Consider the following 12,483-nt stretch of genomic DNA (forward strand, 5'->3'; position numbering starts at 1 on the left):
GAGCTTACCTTATGCCCTCTTAATGGCATTGGCTTTTAATATTGGTTTCGAGGGATACGTTTAACAAAACAGATGCATTAAGGAAATGTATTTAAACTCAATTTGGTTTTAAAATGTCTAGTGGTCTCTCTAATGAGCCAGGTACAAAAAAAAAAAAAAAAAAAAGGGCATTTCAGGCAACACACTGTGATAAATGTGGAGCCTAAATGCTGAAGTATCCCTAATGCCCAGGGTGATCAGATGTGTTCTGGAAAAAAAGTCATACACTACAAATGTACCATTACAAGATCTGAAGCTTAATCTATTTTTTTGTGGAAAGGGTGTAGCACTTTATTTAGAGGAGTTGGCCTGCATGTCAGTGAGGCTGAGATTTAATTGCATGTCATAAATGCTGCCATCTCACTGACTTAGTGAGACAGTCTGAAGAAAGAGATGTGTGATAATGGCAATGAATGGTGAATGACCCATGGCATTAGTTCATACTTGCAATTCAAGTCTGACAGTATAGTAGAAATATGGGTTTAGAGCCACATACACTTAGATTGGAATTCCTATTTCCTCTGTTTTTTAGCTGAGTGATCATGGGAGAGTCAAATTCACTTATATAAGACTTGTTTCCTTGTCTGTAAAATGGGACAGTAATACCTAAAGCTAGAGTTGTGAAGTCTGGCAATAATATAGCAACAGTGCCTGGCACGTAGTAGCATTTAATGAAGTATATCTGTACCTTTCTGTATGTGTGTGTGTATGTATGTATGTATAATCGTGAATTTACCTACCTCATAATAGCTACTTGACTTTCTTGGATTGTTAAACCAATAACTGAATTCATGAATTCCATTCCCTTTATAGGCCTCAGTTGGTTCCACACATTCAAAATGGGCTGGCCACAGACAAACTTATCCGATCATTTCTCCCCATGGGATGATCAGGTTGGATTGCTGGCCAGTGAGGCAGCTCCAGCAATTGGCCTGCCTTTAAGGGCAGCCAAGACCACCAGTCTGGACATACCACATCCTTATCCAATGGCTACATATTGACAAACTAATGACCAGTGCTTGGAAAAATAGTGCAAGTTAATGGTCTTTCTAGAATGATATGATCAATATTTTCCCATAGATGGCTACAATTTTCATGGTAGAATTCACCACACTTTCTCTGTTCATCCTGATTACAGCAATGACTAGAACACAATTATTTCTTAGGTGAGACAAAAAGAAGCAGTTACATTTTTAACATTTCTTTTGGCCATTTCTCCCCCATTATACATAACACCCTAGGTCATTTGATCTACTCTCTCTCCCTCAGACAGCCTAGGTTTAGTTCCCACCCTAAACTGTTACTATGTCATTCACTCCATCAATAGGTATCTACATATTTACATAGCCAGGCATTGTTCCACTGGCTGGATGGTATGATGATGAACAACACAGTTGCTCTCAAGGTGCTTACAGACTAGCAGCAAGTCATTTCTCCTTAGTAGAATTCTGCTCACCCTTTTATATGTCATTCCAGCTCTTACCCATCTCTTAAAGTGCAGATAAATTCTTGTCTCTTCAACACATTGCTAGGAAGGTAAAGTAGTGAATCTCTATAGAGGGCAGTTGAGCAATATCTAATAAAATTAAAATGTAATACCATTTAGCCTAAGAGTTTCACTCCAAAATATTTACCCTATAGATATATTGCACATAGTTAAAATACCATATTCCCAAGAGAATTCGTTGCAGGAGTGTTCATACCAGGAAGATAGTAAAAACAGTGTAAATGTCCATCAATGGTTGAATATATGGTGTTTACAGACAATGTGAAATGATGGAGCCAATAGAAACAATGAGGAGTCTCTGTATCTTCTGATGAGGAATGACCTCTAGAATATATTGTTAAATGAAAACAAAAACGAAGGGCAGAGGAATATATAGGGTGGACACAAGCTGTCTAAGGAAAAATAAACCCATATTTATGATTGTAAGTGCACAGAAAATCTCTGGGAAGATCCAGAAAAAACTGTTCCCTGTGGCTGCCTCTGGGAAGGGGGACTGGGCAATTATGGGACAAGGGAGGAAAGAAGAGTTAATTTTCACTCCATACCCTTTTGTACCTTTTGGAGTCAATACCGTGTACATATATTATCTATTCAAAATAATAAGTTCAATTTAATTGTGAAAAATTATGACTCAAAAAAAAAAAAAAAAAAACCCCAATAGGGGGAATTCCCTGGCGGTCCAGTGGTTAGGACTCGGCGCTTTCACTGCTGAGAGCTCAGGTTCAATCCCTGGTTGAGGAACTGAGATCCCACAAGCTGGGCGGTGTGACCAAAAACAAGATAAAACAAAACCCAAATAAACAAACAATTCTTCTGACGTCCTCAGTCTAGAGATCTCTTCTTCCTCTCAGAGCAGGCAGAGTGGTATTTCATACTGGAATCTGTAATTTCCTGCTGTGAGATACCTCTTGTACTGTTGAAGCATTTAACATCGTAAGTGTGTTAATGTGAAGGAGAGGTTCATGCAGTGTAATCTGGATGGAGTTCAGTGTGGATGGTGTCATTTCTGCTGAGACCAGGGTGTCAAGTGGGCAGTGGTTGGTGGAAGGAGAGGGTCCTCACCAGGAAGTGGGGGGAGGGCAGCACAGTTGGTGCCTGGGGCTCCCTCCAGAGGCCCTAAGTAGTTGCAGTGTGGCTTCCACATGGAAGGCAGCAGAATCCTCTTGGGAAAAGAATTATTTTCATTCCTTTCCTGAAGAAGCCGTTTTAAACAGGAAAATACCTTGATAACTTGCACCCAGAATGGAACACAATGTTCTGAGGGTATGAAGTGGAAGGAGATCACAAAGAAATAGCTAAACATCTGTGCATAGAAAATGAATAGGAATTTGGAAGTTGGAAAGAGTAGAGGAGAAGGCGACGTGGGAGGGGATGGTGGCATCCTGGAACTGAGGCATTGCTGGAGACTGAAACTGAAAGAGAAAATTGGCCTATGAGCAGTTCTTGGTCCTGGGGTGATTGGGGGACTCTTGAGAACAGGAATATCTGTTACTGTAATTTAAATTGTTTTGTTTTGTTTGAATTAAATGCCATTTGCTCCCCAAGTGTTCAGTAAAATGTGCTGCTGCACAGCAAAGGCTTTATGTTAGCAGGCTTGGGGGGAGTCCAGGAGAAGACCTGGGCTCCATGGCTGGACTGGTGAGGATGGGAGTGCCACACAGCAGCAGGAGACTGTGAGAGAGGATTCAGCTGCAGCAGGAGCCCATGGTCAAAGGATACCATGAAGAACAGCCCCCAGGAAGTCACAGAGAGCTATGGAGGGTGTTAGACTTTGCAAGAGATGTGATAGGAGACTTGGGAGGATTTTATACAGATCTCAAAGAATAGGATGATCTCAGTTGCCCATTTTATGACGCATAAACCTGCAGGTGAAAATGAAACGAAAAATTCAGTCATCTGAAAGCCCATCTGAGGCCTGCAGGCATTTAGAAACAACCAGACAATTGACTGTACTTCCAGTATCTATGACAACATCAAGCGTTATAGGGAGACAGGCTAGAATCATGTCACTGCCTCTGGCTAGACCTGTACTTTACCCAACAGAAAATTCCTTGATATTCTCCATCTTTGACATCTGCCAACTACACAAACCGTTGTGGGGAATAAGAATAAATTTGTTCTGAATTGGTTCTTGCTATTGCCCCAGTGTTTCTTTCATGGACTACAACACCATGCTGAGATTCTCAGATGAGCTTACATTACTCTCTGTAGAACTTTAAAGTAGACACTGACATCTGCCTACACATTTTGCTGAATTAAATATTTGGATTGCTAAATGTAGTATAAAATACAAGTAAATAAAAATATACATTTTAAGTTCTTCCATTGCTTTCTCTATATTTCCCCAGAGTCTGTAACAAGTCTTTGATTTAACTACAACATGTAAATGCCAGCCCTACCCCCACTTTCAACAATGCCATTCATCTAAGAATCTCAAAGCGTTTTTTAATAATGGACTCATTAATCCTCATAACACTCCTTCATTTGACACATGTAACTCTCAGTACATTATATGTTGGTACTTACTCTGGATTTAATTTAACAGGTTTTCCCCCCATTGTGGGTAGTCATTTACAGTGACCTCATTTTAGTTGAGTTATTGCTCAGATTTGTGGAAGTTTGAATGGCCTCATCCCAAAATGACATCTTCTGGCAGATAGAAGAAAATCATATGAAGAAGCAACTATTATATTTTTTTAAAGGAGAGTCTTCAGCAACACATGGCCCTACAAATAAACAACTAGATTTTAATCATGGGCTAAGAAAGTGAGACATTTTGCTATTTTACAAAAAAGTAAAATTGAATGAATTTCAGAATTCATGGGAGGGAGAGAACAAAGGCTTAGCTGAGACTGGGAGGCCCTAGGTAGCAGGAGCTTAACCTATTAACCTCTTGTCGTATCAAAGAAGGTCATTTTTCACATTTCCTCTTTTTATACTTGCCCTCTTTGATCTCTGTCCTTTCTGTGGTCAGATATGAAGATGGCTTTCTGGAGTTAAAGTCCACCAGGAGTAGAACAACATACCAGGTCGGGCTGAGGTCCAGTGTCCAAGAAAATGTGGCTAGAAGAATGGGTTTTGGAGGTGGGCTGCAATATCTATTGATTCAAGCAAGCTGACAAGTCCAAAGAGGAAAAGCATATGCACTGGAGTTGGTGGGAAAATGGGAGCTTAGAATCTGAGATAGATAAGGGAGTAGCAATTTACTGGGGAACTTTGGACAAACTTTGATGAGCAGTGTTCTTGTGTGATATCCTCTAGCCTGTGCTTATTCCTCCATCACTTTTAAAGACACGGCACTCTGAACCAGACGTCTCATAAGCTGACTCCTCCCTGTGGTTTCAGCTATCACCTCCACGTAGATAAATCACAAATCTCTCACATCAGCCTTTACCTCCTAGAGGAGTGATTCTTAACCATGTCAGACCCAATGCCCCTTTCATAACAAAAATTTTGTAATGTCCTTTTTATTATAGTGAAACTCATAAATAATATAAATTACCTATATACATAATTTAAAAAAGAAAATGCCTTAACTGTAGTATAAAAAATAAAGTAACAATACAATGTGTATTTCAGTGTATAAATCCTTGGGCACAACTACACCAGAAGACAAAGTGAAGTGTCAGATGTTAGCACCTTACCAAAAAATCTCAGGGATGACACAACTACAAAGCCAGGAAATGCAGGTGTACTATATTGGCAACTCTAATATTATGCCTAGTGTTGCCATTGGTGGTATGACTTTGTAAAATGGTCAACAGTTGTTGGTGAAATTTTAAACCAAGCAACATACAATCTACCATTGACTTACATGGTAGTTGTGTTCCTGGAAGCTGGTATACGTTAGGAGACATAAAAGTACTTTGCATTTATATATAAAATAGAGTCAGAGTCTAGGCTTAGAAAATTGAATTTTTCCTACATCAGTGGTTCTCAAATTTTTGGTCTCAGAACCCCTTTATACTCTTAAAATTATTGGGAACCCCAAAAGCATTTGTTCATGTGGGTTGTATCTATTGATATTAACTGTATTAGAAATTAAAACTGAGAAATTTTAACAATATTTATTTACTATTTAAAAATAACAATCTCATTACATGTTAACATAAATAACATTTTTATTAAAAATAACTATATCTTCCAAAACAAAAGATAATTTGGTGAGAAGAATGGCATTGTTTGACAGATTTGCAAATCTCTGTAATGTCTGGCTTAATCAAAGACAGCTAGATTCTCACATCTACTTCCATATTCAGTCTGCTGCAATATGGTATTTTGTTAGAAGAGTTTGCGGAAAATCCAGCCTTATACAGATATGTAGTTGGAAAAAGTAGGAGTGTTACAATAGACTTTGCAGGTAATTGTGGATATTCTTCTTTTATAAGATGCAAAGCTCAACAGTTGATACTTTCTTAAAAGCTTGTTGGAATGTGGAATCTGAAATCATATCAATGAATATCATGTACTCTGTTACATTAAAATCCATTGTTCTATCTTGCTCTGTGAACGGACCTTTTACCATGTATGATTTTGTAACATCATACATTGGTTATCTGTAAAGTATTGGATCACTGAGTTATAAAGATCTTCCAAATGTTGACATATTTCATCATATAAAATCAATAAATCACATTCACTAATACTGCCACTAATCTCATCAGAAAGGACTTTAAGTCTTGAGAGGCTGTCAAGCTCATGGTGGTAGGTGCAAATTTTCCTTCCAATTCTTGCTTGAACGCTTAAATTTTATCATTGGCAACATGTACTTTTTAGTTGTTTTCTTGGAAATGAAAAAAAGTGTTCATTTTTGAGAAAATAGTCTGCAAAGATACTCACCTGAATAGTAACCATAGTTTGTCTGCCTGTTGTTTTTCCTAGTAAAAATGATGTTCCTTGAAAAACATGGCTGATTCAGCTTGCAACTCAAATTTGTATTTTGATATGTAGCATTTTGTCAGACAGAATATTAAAAAGTGTGTATTCAAGGGTTGAGATTTAATGAAGTTAATACATTTTATTGCTTCATCAAGGACATTCTTAAGTGAAAATGGAGGGTTTTGATTTTGTTGGTTTAACTGCGAGTGCATGGTAATGAAGAATGCAGTGGCCACTAGTATGGTACAGTTTGGTGCTACTGCCTTGATTTGTGCAAGGCACCAACATTTTTACCCACTTTTGTCTCATCATTGCAAGTGTCAACTCAGTAAAACAGTCAGTGTCAACTCAGTAAAACAGTCAAATAACATGATGGTATTACTGTGAAAATGGTTTTGACCTTGACTATCCTTGATAGGGTCTCAGGGGTCCCTGGTCATAATTTGAGAACCAATGTCCTAGTTGGATTTCTGAGGGGGACATGTCAAAGTCACACAGGCCAATTCATTGTTGTGTTTGTACTGCACACACCGCACATGTCATGATATCTCTGGCTCCTGTCCGCTAATGTCAGTAGTGCCTTCCCATCATGTTGACAACCAAAAATGCCCACAAATTTCCACAATACCGTCTAGGGGCTGTAGTGACCCTTTGAAAAACTACTTCTCTAGAAGTTTTGATCTGTGTTAGCAACTTGACAAGGAAACTTTCCACAGGAATACCAGCCCGCACTCAACATGTACAAAGCAAACTCATCACTTCCTGATAGATTCAAAATACATTAGAGCTGGAAGGGCCTGTACGGTTCACCTAGGCCCACCCTTTACAAATGAAGAAGGCGGCACAAGAAAGATAAGTGGCTTCAAGGTGATAACTAGCATTAAAGTGACCATTATTGAATAATGGTCCATTCCATCGTGTTTCAGGCATTTTATACATTTTCTCATTTAATTTGTAGATATTTCCAGCCTCATTTTACAAAGGACAATGAGACTCAGAGGTAAAATGGCTTCCCAGAGTTTATAAAATTAGTTAATGACAGAAAAGAAACCTTGAGACCAGGTCTCTTGGTTCCAAATGCTTTGCTCTTCCCTTCCTGCCATGACTGATCCTCCCTTCTACTGCTTTCCTCATGCACATCCAGTTAGATCCTGCCTCCATCAAGTTTTCCACATTCACCCTGCATTTTCAATGCCGTCATATAGTTTAGGTCCCCATTTCTTCTCATTTTGACTTATTACCCCGTAGCTAGACACCTGACTCTGCTCTGTTCTTCCTTCTATTCACTGTGGATGTGTTCTTCATGCTAAAGTCATGGATCAGGACAGGGCCCCCAGAGGGGAGAGAAGGGAGAACAAATACATGCTGAGGAACCAGGGTGATAGGTGGATCTGGGCACTTGTGCCCTGTGATTAAGGAGAAAGTCTGTCCTAGGTGTTTGCATTTCTTTTTATCTTGTCAGCAGTCCATGAAGTCAGCACTGTTACCTCATTTTAACAAGAGGAAATTGAGAGATAACTAAGAGGTAAGTAGCTTGTACAAGGTCATACAGACTGTCAGTGACAACTGGGAACTTGAACCCTGACCTCTTGTCTCCAAAGCCCTCTTCTGCCCACATCTCCCTACAGGAAGGCATGGGAAATGATGTTCAGAAAAGCATTAGGACACCTATCAGGCCTAGAAGTAGGGCAAACTCAACTCGACTTCTAGCTAAGAGAGGGAGCACGTTTGTTTAGCACCCAGTTCAGGCAGGAGAGGGTGAGGAGAAGATTCTGGGACTGGTTCTCCAGGATCTGTGCCAGAAAAACCAAACTTGTTTAGAAGTGAGTTAAAGTCAGCTGAGCAGACCTGGACTTAAGGATCTCTCAGGCTGCTACCTGTTTATGGAAAATTGGTCTCGTTTTTCCTCTGTTTGCTAGAAAAACTCCTTTGGGAAAAATCAAACGCTGCCCTCCCAGGACTGAGAGGAAACAAGACTGTCCCCACACTTTGGCAGGCCAGAGAGGTGTCTCTGAGAATCCCTGGAAGCCTGCATGGTAGAGGGAACTGATGGGGGGGGTATGGGGGGGCTCTGCAATGATCCCGCCTGAGCCAGCCTCACTGTTGACACACCCCTGCTACCTGCTATGTGTGCCAACTGTTTCATTCCTCTTCTTTGCTCCAGTGGTGCAGACTTCCTCCCAGGTCTCTAGTCCTTCTCCTATTTCTATTCTTTATGGAATTTAGAAATATAGAGTGAAAACAAAACAGGATGTTAAGCTTTTTAATTCCCTCCTTTCTACAGTGTCTGCAAAATGGACAAAAAGGCAAGAACCTACACAAACATGTTTAGGCTAGTATATTCAAGAGTAAAGAAGTGGATAAAAGTCCCTCAACAGTTCAATGACCCTTACTACACTTGGGACCACCTCCTCTCCTGACCTTTACAATACAGGCTCCCCTGGAATCATACTGCTCACAGCAAGCCCACTGGGGGTATTCATGGTAAAGACTCTTTCCAGCTTTAGGGAGAAAAGATGTTATAAAATAAAAAGTACTACAGTAAGAAGGCCTTCTAATTCCATTTTTCCCAACTGCTGGAAAAGAATTTTAACTGGCCTAAAATATTTTATAGCCTTTTCTCTTTTCCTTTTCTCCTTCTTTTACTTCCTCATTTCTTTACTAGCTAGTGTTAGAGAATCTCGAGTTTACCACGCGGCAGTATACTTGGAGTTTGAGGAACTCAAATTATAAGGAAACTGGTGCTCAGAGTAGTAGGACTTAGTCAAGGTCACAGAGGTCTTCTGGGTTCCTGGGACATCACTGCCTTTAGGATGAGCAAAAGCCCCTTCTGCAAAGTTCTGCAGAGATAAAACCTCTTCAAACGGCTCCTCAGAAGGGAGAGAGAACATGGCAATGTGGGGGAAGAATCTATTTGAAAAACAATTAAAAATAAATGGAAGAGTGAGAGAGCACAATGAGTTTTTCTTGGAAGAAATATAGATTGAATGTATCTTGGTTAATAGATACATTCAATTTAACATAGCAAACACTTATGGGTTCACGCCTGTGCCTGGCCGGTGGTTAAAAGTGCAGATTCCTGGGCTCCACTTTTTGAGACTAAGGTTTAGTAAATGGTTTTCCAAACAAAAAGGATCAGCTGGGGACATCTGCTATGCTGCTTCAGTCCTCTCCCCTGAGAGATTCTGTACATCTCAGTGGGGTTGGAGAATGTGGATCTCAACATGGCAGATGAATCTGAGTTCCTAATACAAGTGGTCCTGGAGCCCAGTTTAACTATGAATCAACTTCATTTATTTATGGACCATTCGGCTTCCCCTTTTCAATCACTTCCTTACCTCTGACTATCCAAACCATTTCACATATGTAGACACGGTTTAATGGGATCATCTAGAAAAATCCAGAGATGGCTTCATCCAAAGTTGAGAAAAGCCTGGTAGAGTGCTGGGATAAATGCAGTCCCCTCTTGGGCTCACTTCAGAAGGCTTTAAAAAAATCTTTAACTGTCTTTCAGAAAGAATTGTTTTAAGACTAGGAGGGAAGCAGGAGTCCTCACTCCAGTTCTACTTAAGCTGCATTCAGTTGGAACCCACTCCGGCCCTCAGCTCTGGTTATTGGACAACGTGGTTTTAGGAATGTGTGAGATTTATAGCTTGAAAAATGCCAGAAAATCAGGAATTTAAATACCCCCTGATTTATGGCTAGCTTGTCAGAGGCTCTAGGGCTTTAGAAATGCTAAATGTTTGACTGTGTTCTGCTTTCAGCTGATCATTATTAACAATGGTTGCCCCCAAAGGTTTAGTGGCTCTCAGCTGTAACCTTTACACCTGGTCCATTCCTGCTTTGTGAGGGGTTATAAATTCCAGGATTAAAAAAAATTGTAATAGGAACATTCTTGGAGTTTTGTAGCCAACAGTTCTGAGACTGGTTACCTGGGAGATGGATGGAGATCTCTGCTCACTTATCTAAGCTGCTTTCTTGTTGAATGCTGCAAGTATGCAATGAGTCTTTACTAAAGAATGATTCTTTACCCAAGAAGAGACAAATACAAGCACACACATTTGTTGTCTGTATTTGTGGTTGTTTATTATGGATCCAGGAACACTTGGTGCTGAAAACTGGACCCTCCTCCCCCACACGCGGTTACTGTAAATGATTTAAATCAATCCCTTTTATGCAGCATTGAGTACAGGAAGCACAATATGTAGTGACTAAATATGCCATTTAAATTCTTCTCAGGCAAATGTTAAAAGGCGGGGAGGGGAAACTGAGATTGGCAAGGTAGCTGTATTCAAATATTTTTGATAGGTTTCTAAGATACATGTCTCTTTTTCCAAAGCAAATGCATTCACGCCTAAGAAAACAAACAGGGAAAATGGCTCTTGTGCTGGTGAGCTTGTGAGAAATGCCAAAAGAGTTGTTTGCGCCCAGTTGCAGATATCAGGGTGTCTTTGTTGTTAAGCTTTGATGCTCGGAATCAGGAGGAATGTTTCCATGACAACCAATAGACAGTATGTTTGTTTACTAAGTGGTAGGGAATGACAGTGTCGGCCATTGACATTTAAGTTTCTTTCTCCTCTTTTTCTCCCCAGCAAAGATTTGTTTTAGGCGATGAAAATGGCAACAGCATCTTCCATTTTATTTGTCAGAGCTTCTACAGCAAAAATAAAGGGCACTTTAATTTGATTCAGCTATTCCGTGAAACATCCTTTGTAGGTCTGTTGCTCTATGGGCTTTGGAGAGCGCTTACAGTGGGCAGTTGCTGGTGAGATGATTTGCAAAGTGAAAAGCAAATTTCAGGTTTTATTCACTTGCAAATGATCTAATAACTGCATTCCAGTTAAAATTTACATAGGTCTAAATTTACATAAGTCTCATTAACGTCCTGTAAATTTCACGTGACCTTGTTTATGCTCCTACTGATATATTCATAAAAAGGGTCTATTAAGACCTGTAACAAGACTACAACCTCATCAGAGACAGCAGATGGCGCTACAGGGTGGGTGGGGACAGTTCTTCACAGGTTGTAAATAACGATGGACTCCACTCTGTTACCTATCTGCCTGTGGCTTGTCTGCCCTCTAAATTATCTGCGGTCAATTTTTAATGCTGAACTGGCTTCCTCCTACTATCCAGCTGGTGTGTGCTCGAGGGATATAAACCAATGTTAGCACTTGCTTTGAGAAAACACCATTAGCAAGGCAAGCTGCTGTTGGGGGTGGGGTGCCGTCTGGGGTGTGGGGTGGGATGAGGAGGTGGTTATTCATATGACACATGATACTCGCGAAAGCAGAGCTGGCATTTCCTTAGCCCCTGTTTTGTATGATCTGTGCTGCTGATCTGATTAATTTGAACAATTGAAACTTGAGACGCTTCCAGCTCTTAAGGCAACATCGCCAACGCTGTGGGAAATAGTCAATGCGTGACTCCTTGGAGGTGCTCAAAATGCCATTGCCTGAAACACTTTTCCCTGATTTTCTGTGGCTCACGTAGAAATCAGCGTCTCTCACAGCAGCTGCATAACTTCATTACATTCATCTGTTGCAGGCCTGTTTCTCATACTAGAATGTAAGCACTTTGAAGGCAGGGATTGTGTCTTACTGAACCTTGTATCCACAGTGCCTAGCACAGTTTCTGGCACAGCAGGCCTTCTGGACACATTTGTGGGATAAATGAATGAGGAAGGAGTGAATGATCACAACCCAGCTCCTGAGTGGAATCAGGCATGCCGTCCTCTGATCATACTGCCTTTACAACACGCCGCACGTGTTATTGTCTGTTTCTAGTTCTGTGGAATGAATGCCTACATTACTGTCCACTTGAGGAGGAGAGAGCCGCAAGAGTATGTTCTTCTGATTTGTGGTGTGTGCATGCTGCACGTGCACAAAGAAAATAATACAACAGAAAAGTCACAGAGGAAAGGAGGAGGTTCTGGCGAGATCCACATCTTGCTGCAAGAAGACTGCAGGAAAGGAGGAGGTTCTGGCGAGATCCACATCTTGCCACAAGAAGACTGCAGGAAGTGAGGAGGAGCACTGAAGATCTGGAACTCAGATTTT

This window comes from Delphinus delphis, chromosome 9 (genome assembly GCF_949987515.2).
Source record: "Delphinus delphis chromosome 9, mDelDel1.2, whole genome shotgun sequence".
Lineage (NCBI taxonomy): Eukaryota > Metazoa > Chordata > Mammalia > Artiodactyla > Delphinidae > Delphinus > Delphinus delphis.